General features: G+C 42.3%; 1 pseudogene; it reads right to left on the bottom strand.

Moving 5' to 3' along the window:
* LOC140409419 (uncharacterized) overlaps positions 1-12583 on the bottom strand; it is a 46941-nt pseudogene extending 34358 nt beyond the window's left edge.
* Positions 12584-12958: the final 375 nt, after the last annotated feature.

The following is a 12958-nucleotide window of genomic DNA, read 5'->3' as shown; positions in this document are numbered from 1 at the left end:
TCTCCTTAAAACTACCAGGCCACTTAGGCGCACAGGCGGCAGAACTAGCAGCCGTTGCGTATATTATGGATCGCCTGGATTCCTTCCCCAGCCCAGCAGACGTATACTCGGACAGCCTCTATGTCTGCAACCGCCTTACAGAATTCTTACCCCTGTGGAAAGCAAGAGGATTTTTTTTTTTCAGACGGAAAACCCATCCCTTCAGCCCCATTGCTCCGCCACATTTGAGAGAAAGCACAGGACAGGACCTTTGGTATTATTAAAGTTCGCAGTCACCACCGTTCCTCCCCCCCTGGAAATGTAACAGCCGACGCATTGGCCAAAGCAGTTTCCAGGCATGGATATTTTTGGACATCCCCCGAAAGTGCACCAGTAAATGCAGTTCCGGTCTCGCAGACTAATATCGAGGATTTAGTGCAGGCCCAGAAGCAAGATAGCAATCTCAGGGAGATTTTGAAAGGAAAATTTACGGCACCTTACGATAGATTTAAAAATGCACTGAACACACATGACGTTGTGGTGTTAAAAGACACCTTTTATGTGGTTCTTGAACAGGACAGGAATCAACTTATTTGTTTATTCCATGACAGTCATGGACATCAGGGAATTGATCCCACTACAGCCTACCTCAGGCAGCTCTGTTGGTGGCCAAGTTTAAAAGAAGACGTAACGCACTACGTTGAGAATTGCCTTATCTGTGCCCAAAACAATCTGGACAGATACGCAAAGAAAGCTCAACTTAGTCACACCCGCCCCGTTAATGACCCCTGGACGAACATCCAGATCGATTTTATAGGATCATTGCCCCCTTGCAGGAATGGTTACAAGTACATATTAGTCGTCATAGACACTTTTACGAAATGGGTAGAGGCATTCCCACCCAGAACGAACATGGCAAAGACCACCGCAAAGATCTTAACCCACCACATCTTTACGAGATGGGGACTCTCCCGCAGCATTGAATCAGACCAAGGCTCCCATTTTACGTGACGTGTCATGAAGAACGTCCTCACGATATGTGGCATTACCCAAAAATTCCACATCGCATACCACCCCCAGTCAAGTGGTATCGTGGAGCGCATTAATCGGACCCTAAAAGCCACCCTCAGAAAAATGGTCCAACAAAACAACACCACTTGGGATTCAGTCCTCCCTTTTGCGCTGATGTTTTTGAGAAATACTAATTCAACATCCACAGGTTACACCCCACACACTCTCATGACCGGACGCCCCATGAAAGGCACACAATTTTTATTAGGATTGGACTTGACCAGCCCCGAAGTGACGGCCCTCGCACACGAGAACGCAGTCAAACAGTTAGTTGAAAATGTGAAAACGGCTCAGCTAGCAGCTGCAGTAAGATAAGGCACAAGAAAGAAACAGAGCAAGGCCTGTTTCAACAAGACAGTGCATGCGACTGAGTTTGAGGTAGGACCGCAGGTCATGCTCTCAATTTACAACCCCAGCACATTCCTGTCACCAAAGTATTCGGGTCCATACCCGATTGCGGACAAAGTAAGCCACTCCGTGTATAAAATTAAATACCCCAACGGAAAGACTGCGTGGTTCCATATTAACCAGCTTAAGGCATATGGCCCACAGTCCAATCACGCACACCACGTCATGCTCGACACAGCAGATCACACCCCGCCCACACCCAACGTATCCCTACCCTCCCCCAACACGCCCACCACATCCACGGACTCGCCCTCGACTCCATCCCTGACCTCTAGACTCCACCACGGAACGCCCACAGACAGAAGCAGCAGCGACAGCGACTGTGACTCAGACGATAGTCACAGCACGCCTCCCTACTATCCCCAGGCAACAGGACCCATACCCAGCGAATCTGACCACAATTCGAGTGATCCCTTCCTCATCACATTCCTCAACAAACCCCACCAAAGACCACCGCCCTATGACGACGACTCCGTCCCCACAGAACTAGACATCACCTTTTGGCACTGCGATAATTCATACAGACTCGCCCGGAACGACGAGATGGACCCCAAATCGCACCATACAGCCCTATCAGCCCTAATACATTCGAGAGTATGGCATCCGGGAGAAGATGACGACTTTGAGTCTGACTCCCAAAGCGAGAACCCCTTTGCGACCCTGTTCGCAACTGATAACTGAGGTGTCCAGATGATGTTTTAAAAAGGAACGGCTTGGAAGAAACGGTGTCCTTTCTGATGGAACCTGCAGCATGTTGTTTAATGTTGTTTGTTAGTGTTATTGTTAAATGTTGTTGTGCATTCGGAAGTTCCACGGCCACACGCCATATTTGTCGGCCGAAACCTATAAGAACTTGCCAGCACGCTCATCGGCAGAAACCGCTGAGAGCTTGCCAGAACCCCGTTCGTAACTGCTCTTCTGGTTCAAAGGTAGAACCAATACGGCAACCCCCCATGATGACTACATTTCTTGCCCGTTCTTGCCGGTTGCTCAGGCAGTGGAGAAACGGCATTGGTCTCCACCCTGCCTGAGGACCCCCCTCTGGTCAGCTACGCTCGGGTAGAGCACATACAGCATTGATCACCATCCTACCTGGGGATTCCATCCAAATCTTACCCGCCGCGGCCCACACGCACCTCATTTCGGCACTCTTGGTTCAAAAAGTTTTGTTTTGTTTTCCGGCAACCCTTAGGTTGCCATCCCTATGCTATTTACACCTCAAACATTTGGATGGTAAATCGCACAGCCTGCGAGACGGCTCACACTGTTTCAGTATTTTTAAGTGTGCCTTGTCCTGAATATTCGGTTTAAAAAAAAAATGAGGGAGTCACACATGGTGACAAATTGTAAAGGGGAATTTGCACTAAAGGACAGACATACTAACATACGAGCTATTAACCAAGATAGTAACAGAAACTATGCTTGATTCCACAGAACTCCAGAAGCCCCAAGGAAAGAAAAGAAGAGAAGAGAAAGAAGAAGAACAATGAGGACATCCTCCGTGTTGATCACCACCATTATAATGTGTATTCGGATGCGCGCGAAAGTGAACCCCCTGACCCCAACCCCCCCCGGCTGTTAATGATTAACTTCCCCATAGCACCCAGAGCCCAGTAACAGGCAACACCACACCATCATGGTGTGATAAGCTCATAACATGGTACTCCCTTTCCTACCTAGTCAAATCCCTTCTAGTATTGGCGATACTCTGCAGCATCGTGCAGACTATCCGCATGAGGAAATGGCGAAGGAGAGCCTACCGCGCTAGCACCCCGGAATACAGAATGAGATCCCCTATTTTAAGTTTGCACCAGGCCCCCGAACCCCTTGTTCTACAATAAAGACCATTTGTGTTGCATCTTTTGCAAATAAAGAATTGGAAATATTGTACACCCCTGTGCTTGACTGCCAAGCCAGAGGTAAAATGTGAATGCTGCTATTATTTTTGTATTGTTAGGAAGTTAGTATGATTGAATGTTTGAGTAAATGTAGTTTATGAGAGATAGTTAGAGGTATCATTTTTTTTGTTGTAATGCATGTCCCTGTCTGACATAGCGCCACTTAGAATTGTTAGTTAAAAAATGTTCATACATAGTTATGGTCAGTGTAGAGGCCATTGAAGAGTGCTCGCTGGGTCAGGAAGAGAAGACAATGCAGTTATGTGATCCTTCACGCTTCGTGTTAGGGATCACAAGTAGGGTGTTGGCCACTTCCCGACTTAAAATGGTGGTCCGCAAAGACTACAGGGAAATTCAGCCAACACAGGCAAAAACTAGCAAGTGCAGAAATCCTGTGTATTAGAACTTGCAAAAGCCCAGACAGCACTGAAACCAGCAGCCATCTGCATATTAATGAGCGATCCCCGGACACAATTGAAACACTTATGGTGAATAAGGCCAAGCCAGACTCCTCGGCGCCAGCAGGAGCCAAGACAAAGGAAGGCCAACGGGCATTTAGGGACCGCCCAGCGATCAGGGAAGAACTCCAGTATTGGAGAAATCGATCCAAGTGATTGGAACGCAGTCCAATTATTTGGAACTAGGTATGGGGTCCGCCCCGAAGGGCAGGAAGCCCCTGGGGACTATAAAGTAAAGCCGCCACGTTTAAATCGGTCTTCTTTGGCAGGGTCACTCAACAACTTGAATCAACCCGTGAGAGTGACCTGTCTAAGCTTCCGCATCAACCAAGTAAGTCTCCAGTCAACGCTCGCTACGAGATAGGTGCTCCTAGCTACAAGTCCATACCAGCTTTTGAATCCTGCAGACTCAGGACCTGAACGAAAGGCGATTTGTTCCCCTGACCTGGTGGGCCAATTCCGAAGCTAAGTATAGGCCTTTTAGTGATAGGAATAGTCTAGAAAGTAGAGTTTATGCATGAGCAGTGATTTACTGTGTTTAATAAATGTGTTTTGATTTGACTCTTACTAATTGGTGTGTTGAGTTATTGATCATTACTTGAACTTGAACCTCGTGGCGGTATCATAAAGATACCTGGCGACTCTAGAGCAAAGGTTAAACAAACAGAGCAAATTACGAATTAAGGGCCAACCAAAAGTTTGCAACAAAAGAAAGAATTAGCTTGCATTTGCAGAGCTGGCAACTATACTGTGACAGCTGACATCCCAAAACTGATTGGAGCAGTTGAATTAGCAATTTACAATTGCAAATATTGACACAAAAAGGCAGACAAAAATTGGAAGCAAGGCGATTGATTGGACATGCATGACTCATGCAATGCTTTAAATAATGTAGGATTATAATAGAATTCAAAATCTAGAAACTTTAGAACGTATATAAATGCCGGATTCCAATTGCAAGTCATCTCCAGCATTGACTTTACCACAGTTTGCAGGGTCAAGGAAAGCAAACTATTTTAAGTATCCCAGATATTAACAGGGACCAATGCCTATGTTTCTATCTACCCGTGAGACAGGGATCCAGGTGGAGATGTTAGGTTTGGAGACCAAACATGATGGCACACACCAAAAAATCTTTCACATAAATGTTTTTGCACTCGCTCTAATGCCTTCACATTTTTCCTACACTGTGACACCAGGAACCCGATACAATTCTTCAGTCAAGACTGAACCATAATACAAATTTAACATATCTTCCTTGCTTTTATAACCTATCCCCCTATTAATAAAGTCCAGGGTGTTGTATGCTTTATTCACAGCTCTCTCAGCTTGTCCTGTAACCATCAATGAATTTTGCACAGATACACCCAAATCCCTCCTCGCCAGCATCAATAATAGAATTGTACCTTATTTATAATGTCTCTTTGCATTTTTCCATCCAAAATTAATCACTTTATACTTCTCTGCACTTAATTTCATCTCCCATTTTTTTGCCCATTCTACTAAACTGTCTATGTTCTTTTGAAGTTGTATACAATCTTCCTCGCAGTCCACAATGCGTCCAACTTTTCAATCAGCTGCAGACTTTGAAATTATATCCTGTATACCAAGATCTAGGTCATTAAAATATATCAGGAATAGCACTGGGACTCCACTGTAAATCTTCCTCCAGGCTGAAATATATCCATCAAGCATTATTTCTGTGTTTTCTGACTCTCAGCCAATTTTATATTGTTATGGGCCAGGGGTTAGAGAACCCCAAAGTGTATCATGGAGTTCACCTGACCCACAACTTTTACTAGATTGTGGTATGGGGAGCACACGGCCCACTCTACAGATGTGGTACGGCAGAAATGGAAAAGTATTTTTTAAAGCAAAACAATGTTTATTCTATGAACTCAAGTTACCCTTTTTAAAACATACAGTGAACATCTTAGCAACCATTAATTAAAATACAACCCCCAAAGAATACAACACTAAGTAATCTGTAAGCTGTCCTTTTAACATCCAGAAGACTCGGAAAAAAAACCTTTAAACAGAAGCACATCAGGTTAAAGTCACTACTGCGAGCAGTTATTAATATTAAATCACCAAAGGATCGATTTACATTCTTTAGATTACAGAGAGAGACTCTAATACACTTTCTGCTTGTGACTGAAGCTATCCAGCTCTGAAAACGCAACTAAAACACACCCTGCAGCAGACAGCCTAAAACAAATGTAAAAAGCTGACAGACAGCCCAACTCTACCCCCTCCCTGACATCACTGCAGTAATAAACACCTATTTCTTAAAGGTACTCTCACTACAGATATTTACATACACACCCATTTATAAACATCCATTTCTTAAAGGTTCTCTCACATGACACCTCCCCCCAAGATAAAAAAAATAAACCATCAACTTCAAGATGGTTTCATTTTTCAACTTTTCACCATCCTTTAAGAAATGCACACAGTAAATATACTCTATCGTTTAAAAAAAAAGCACACGCAAACAGGTCTAATAATCTAGTCCATTTTTTTTCGTTCTTCTTCCTCCAACTGAAATCCTTCTCAATTTACAGTCTCTTTGAACAAGAAGGTCTCTGCATCAGTCCATTTCTCTTCGCCTCGGCATTACCCTTTAAAGTCAGATACTTTAGTTCTATCTGATTACAGAGTCCCTTGTAATTCTCCAACACAGGAGCATTGGTTATCACAGCTCTCAGGCAGTCAAGTGCCTGTTGAAACTCCGCTGTCCATTGGAATTTGTGACACTTCTTGAGCAGTGGAGCAATCACGCAATCATTTGTTCATCACTGGAGCAATCACGCGACAAAACTTTTTCACCAATGTTCAAACAAATCCACTCATGCCAAGAAATCGCATTATTTCCCTTCGTCTTGAGGGTATCGGAAACTTCTCAATAATTGTTGGTTTCACATCCGTGTGACCATTCGACCCTGTCCAATTGTATGGACAAGGAAAGTGACTTGGGCTTTTCCAAATTTAATTTTGGCTAGGTTTATCACCAAACCCGCCTCCTGAAGTCGATTGAATCAGATGATTCAAATGTTCTTTCCATGTCTCGATGAAAATTACCAGATCGTCGTGTATACCGCACAATTGGGTAATCCTGAAACAACTTTGTTAGTTAACAGTTGAAATGTTGCTGGGGCATTTTTCATGCCAAATGGCATAACTTTGAATTGGTATATACCATCTGGAGTCACAAAAGCTGAAATCTCCTTTGCCCTTTCGGATAAAGGTACCTGCCAGTAACCTTTAAGTAAATCCAGTCTGGAAATAAAAGCTGATTGTCCCACTTACTCAATGTAATCCTGCAAACGTGGGATAGGAAAAGAGATCGTTCTTGTAACTGCATTAACCTTTCTATCGTCCACACACAACCGTTGGGAACCGTCTGGTTTAGGTACCATCACTATGGGTGAGCTCCATTGGCTGCAACCCAGTTTAATTATGCTATTTTTAAGCATACCCTCAATTTCTTTGTTAACCTGTGCCAATTTTAAAGGGTTACGTCTGTGTGGATGTTGTTTGATTGGAACAGCATTTCCTACATCTACATCATGTATAGCCATTTTAGTACTTCCCAATTTATCTCCACAAATATGCCCATGTGATATCAATAACTCTTCCAGGTCAGTTCGTTTTTCCTCTGGAAGGTAACTCAACAATTTATCCCAATTTTTAAGAACATCCGCCTTTTCCAATTTAATTTGACGTATGTCAAATTCACAGTCATCTGGATTTGGTTCGTCACTTTGAGTTAGGATCATTAAAACCTCCTCCTTTTTCTCTCCTTCCCTTTCAAAGTACCTTTTAAGCATATTCACATGACACACTCGGTGAGTCTTCCTTCTGTCTGGTGTTTTTACCACATAATTCACCTCACTTAATTTCCTTTCAATCTGATAAGATCCACAAAACCTAGCTTTTAAAGGTTCACCTACCACTGGTAACAATACTAAAACTTTATCTCCACTGGCAAAACTACGAACTTTGGATTTCTTGTCCGCTACCCGTTTCATCACATTTTGTGCAACTTTTAAATGTTGTCTAGCCAATTCACCTGCTCTATTTAATCGTTCCCTAAAATTTGACACGTAATCCAATAATGTAATTTCCGATTTCTCACTCAATTTCCTTAATCAATTTAAGTGGTCCTCTTACCTCATGACCAAAAATTAGTTCAAAAGGACTGAATTTGGTTGATTCATTAGGTGCATCCCTAATTGCAAACTGTATGAATGGAATTCCTTTATCCCAATCCTCTGGATAATCGTGGCAATAAGCCCTCAACGTTGTCTTTAATGTCTGATGCCACATTTCTAACGCTCCCTGCGATTCTGGATGGTACGCAGTTGATTTAAATTGTTTTATTCCTGAGCTATCCATAACTTCTTTGAGTAACCTTGAGGTGAAATTCAATCCTTGATCCAATTGCATTTCTGTGGGTAGTCCATATCTAGTAAAGAATTTAAGTAACTCCTCCACAATCCTTTTAGCTGTAATGTTACATACTGGAATGGCCTCTGGAAACCTAGTAGTCACATCCATTATCGTCAAAAGATATTGATTCCCACTTTTTGTTTTGGGAAGCGGTCCTGCACAATCAATTAGGACCCTTGTAAAAGGTTCCTCAAATGCTGGAATGGGTATTAAGGGCGCTGGTTTTATCATGGCTTGAGGTTTCCTTATCACTTTACATGTGTGACATGATTGACAAAATTAAACTACATCTTTATGTAGAGCAGGCCAATAAAAATGTTTTTTAATTTTAGCTTGAGTTTTCCTGATTCCCAAATGACCTCCCACTGGTACCTCATGTGCAACTCACAACACCTGCTTTCTATACCCTACGGGCAATACTACTTGGTGAACTTCTGCCCACTTTTCAGCCACCTGCATATGTAAAGGTCTCCATTTTCTCATCAAGACATCACTTTTACGGTAATAACACTCTGGGATCCACTCAGATTCCTCTTCCGTGTATGCTTTCTGATACATCCATTTTATTTCTGTATCTTTTTGTTGTAACTCCACCAATTTTCCTGAACTAAAAATATCCACCTCATCCTCCACCTGTTCTTGTTCTTTTTCAACCATCTGATCAAAAATCGTTTCTGGTAATTGCACTTCAACTTTATCTTCACTCCCTGCTTTTGCCTCTTGTCTTAACCTGTGACTTTACTACACAATCCGGAAAAATCCCAGGATATTCGTCCTTCAACACTTCAGCTGTCTGATTTACGACTAGCTTATCCACCACAGTAGGCATCACTCCCACCTGCGATCCAGCTATATCATTACCAAGATAAACTGTATTCCTGGACAAGATAGTTTCTCTATTACTCCTACTACCACTTCACCACTCTTCACTGGACTTTCCAACCTTATCTTATATAATGGAACACTACTCCTCTCACCCTGAATTCCACATATTACCACCTTTTCTGGCAATATACTTTCCAGACTACATAACTCCTCATCTACCCACACAAGTAAAATTTTTAAAGAGATCTGGCACCTTCTTATCAATCCCTTCTTGATCAGGCTGTACAATCTTGTGCACCTCCTTCGCTTCACTTGGGCTTTCCTTTACCACTTTAACAAACCCCACTGTCTTATCCTGTTTTACCAGATCAGCCTTCCCAGTGATTTTCTTCAATAACTAACACTGTGACTTTACATGGCCTAGTTTATTACAGTGAAAACATTTGAAATTTTTCATTTCTTTTCCACTCTCCTGGATTTCTTTTTTAATCTGAGGTATACTTTCTTTATTATCTCCCATCAGATCACCTTTACCTTTACCACATGAGTATTTCTCATGTCCCCAGTTTCTATTCCTCACAGGCTGAAACTGATGTCGGAAACCAAGCTTTGATTTATGAACTAATTCATAATCATCTGCCATTTCTGCTGCTAATCTCGTAGTTTTAACCCTCTGCTCTTCCACATGAGTTCTCACTACATCAGGAATTGAATTTTTAAACTCCTCCAAAAGTATAATTTCTCTGAGAGCTTCATACGTTTGGTCTAATTTCAAAGCCCGTATCCATCTATCAAAATTACTCTGTTTGATCTTTTCAAACTCCATGTATGTTTGACCAAATTCTTTCCTTAAATTTCTAAACCTTTTTCTGTAAGCTTCCAGGCACTAGTTCATATGCACCGAAGATGGATTTTTTCACCTCCTCACACGTCTCAGATACCTCCTCTGATAGTGATGCAAACATTTCACTAACCCTACTTACCAGCTTTGTTTGAATCAGTAATACCCACATGTCCTGTGGCCATTTCATTTGTTCAGCCACCTTCTCAAATGAAATGAAAAAGGCTTCCACTTCCTTCTCGTCAAACCTTGGCAATGCTTGGACATATCTAAATAGATCCCCATCAAGCCTTCGACTATGACGCTCTTTCTCACTATCCTCATCACTATCAACCAACTGTACGTTTCCCTTTATGTCTGCCAATTTTAACTGACTGTCATGTTTCATGGCGATTTTCTGAAGTTCAAACTCTCTCTCTTTATCTTTTTCCCTGATGTGTATCTCCCTTTCTCTTTCTTTTTGTTCTGTTAGGGCTATTCTTTCTGTTTTTCTTTCTTCTTTCTCATTTTCCTCTCTCTCTCTTTCTCTTTCTTTTTCCTCTCTCTCTCTTTCGTATTCAAGCTGCTTTAATTCTTTCTCATGTTCCATTTCTTTGATTGGTAACTGAATTTTTGCCATTTCCAATGAGTCAAACTGTATCTCAGGCAACTTTAAATGCTTAGCCACCGCCATAATTACCTCACCTTTTCGCATTTTGTCAGGTAATGTTAACTGCAATGTTTTTGCCAAATCTAACAGTCCACTTTTAGTCTCTGTCCATAAGGTACTGCGTTTGACCGTCTCCACCCCAAAAACTTCAGAGCCTCTGAAAGAGCCATTATCCACAACACACTCCCTACTTAAACTGAAATACCATACCTGAAAAGCAACCACAATATGCTCACCCCTCACTGTCTTTAAGTTCACAAAGCCAATCCAATAGATAGACTTTTATCCCCCTCGAGCCCCCAATTTGTTGTGGGCCAAGGTTTAGAGAACCCCAAAGTGTATCATGGAGTTCACCTGACCCACTACTTTTACTAGATTGTGGTATGGGGAGCACACGGCCCACTCTACAGGTGTGGTACAGCAGAAATGGAAAAGTATTTTTTAAAGCAAAACAATGTTTATTCTATGAACTCAAGTTACCATTTTTAAAACATACAGTGAACATCTTAGCAACCATTATTTCAAATATAACCCCCAAAGAATACAACACTAAGTAATCTGTAAGCTGTCCTTTTAACATCCAGACGACTTGGAAAAAAAACCTTTAAACAGAAGCACATCAGGTTAAAGTCACTACTGCGAGCAGTTAGTAATATTAAATCACCAAAGGATCGATTTACATTCTTTAGATTACAGAGAGAGACTCTAATACACTTTCTGCCTGTGACTGCAACTATCCAGCTCTGAAAACGCAACTAAAACACACCCTGCAGCAAACAGCCTAAAACTAAAGTAATAAGTTGACAGACAGCCCAGCTCCACCCCCTCTCTGACATCACTGAAGTAATAAACACCCATTTCCTAAAAGTACTCTCACTACAGATATTTATATACACACCCATTTATAAACTCCCATTTCTTAAAAGTACTCACACATGACAATATCTAAGTTGTCCTTTTAATTCCATGAGCAATAACATTGTCCACAAGTTTATTGCGCGGCACTTTTATCATCTGCCCTTTGGAAGTCCATGTAAACCACATCCACAGCACTGCCCTTATCAAACCTCTCTGTTACCTCTTCAAAAAACTACATCAAGTTAGTTAAACACAATGTGCCCGTAATAAATCCATGCTGGCTTTCCTTAATTAACCTGTATTTGCAGTGACTATTCATTTTGTTCGGTAGTATTGTTTCTAGAAGCTTCTGCAACATCAAGGTTAAACCTACTGGTCTGGAGTCGCTGGGCATATCTTTACCTCTTTTTTTTTAACAAGGGTGAAATGTTTGCAATACTCCAGTCCTCTGACACCACACCTGAGTCTAAGGAAGATTGGCAAATAATGGCCAGTGCCTCTGGAGAGGCAGTGGCATAGTGATATTGTCACTGAGTCATAATCCAGAGACCAAGAGAAATGCCCTGGGTCACCTGGCTTGCATCCCACCACAGCAGATGGGGAAATACGAATTCAATAAAAATCTGGAATTAAAATTCAGACGATGGCCATGAAACCATTGTCCATTGTGGTTCACTAATGTCCTTCAGGGAAGGAAATTTGCCATTCTTACCAGGTCTGGCCTACATGTGACTCCAGATCCACAGAAACGTCATTGGTTCTTAAATGACCTCTTAAATGGCCTGGCAAGCCACTCAGTTGTATCAAACCGCAAAAAAAGACTGAAATCGGACACACCACCCGGCCTCGACCAGAAATGACAACATCCAACTCAACCCTGTTGACTCTGCAAAGTCACCCTGACTAACATCTGGGGGTTAGTCAAAATTTGGGAGAGCTGTTTCACAGATTAGCCAAGCAACTGTCTAACATAGTCATACTCACAGAATCATACCTTACAAATAAAATCACAGACATCAGCATTACCATTTTTGGGTATGTCCTGTTCCATCAGCAGGACAGACTTAGCAGAGTTGACGACACCATCATACACAGTTGGGAGACAGTTGCCTTGAGAGTCCTCAACATTGACTCTGGACCTCATGAAGTTTCACGCCATCAGGTCAAAATGGGTAAGGAAACTTCCTGCTGATTACCGGATACCATACCCCTCAGCTGATGAATCAGTACTCCTCCATGTTGAACACCACTTGGAAGAAGTACTGAAAGTGGCAAAAATGTAAAATGTACTCTGGGTGGGGAACTCCAATGCTCATCACCAAGAGTGGTCTGGCAGCACCGCTACAGACCATACTGGCCAAGTCCTAAGGGACATAGCTGCTAGATTCAGTCTGTGGCAAATGGTGAGGGAACCAGCAAGAGGGAATACCATACTTGACCGTATCCTCACCAACTTGCCAGCCATAGATGCAGATGTCCATGATTGGTAGGAATGACCACCGCACAGTCCTTGTGGAGA

The sequence above is a fragment of the Scyliorhinus torazame genome, chromosome 3, assembly GCF_047496885.1.
Source record: "Scyliorhinus torazame isolate Kashiwa2021f chromosome 3, sScyTor2.1, whole genome shotgun sequence".
NCBI classification, from domain to species: Eukaryota; Metazoa; Chordata; class Chondrichthyes; order Carcharhiniformes; family Scyliorhinidae; genus Scyliorhinus; species Scyliorhinus torazame.
This window is presented reverse-complemented; position numbering and strand designations above follow the sequence as displayed.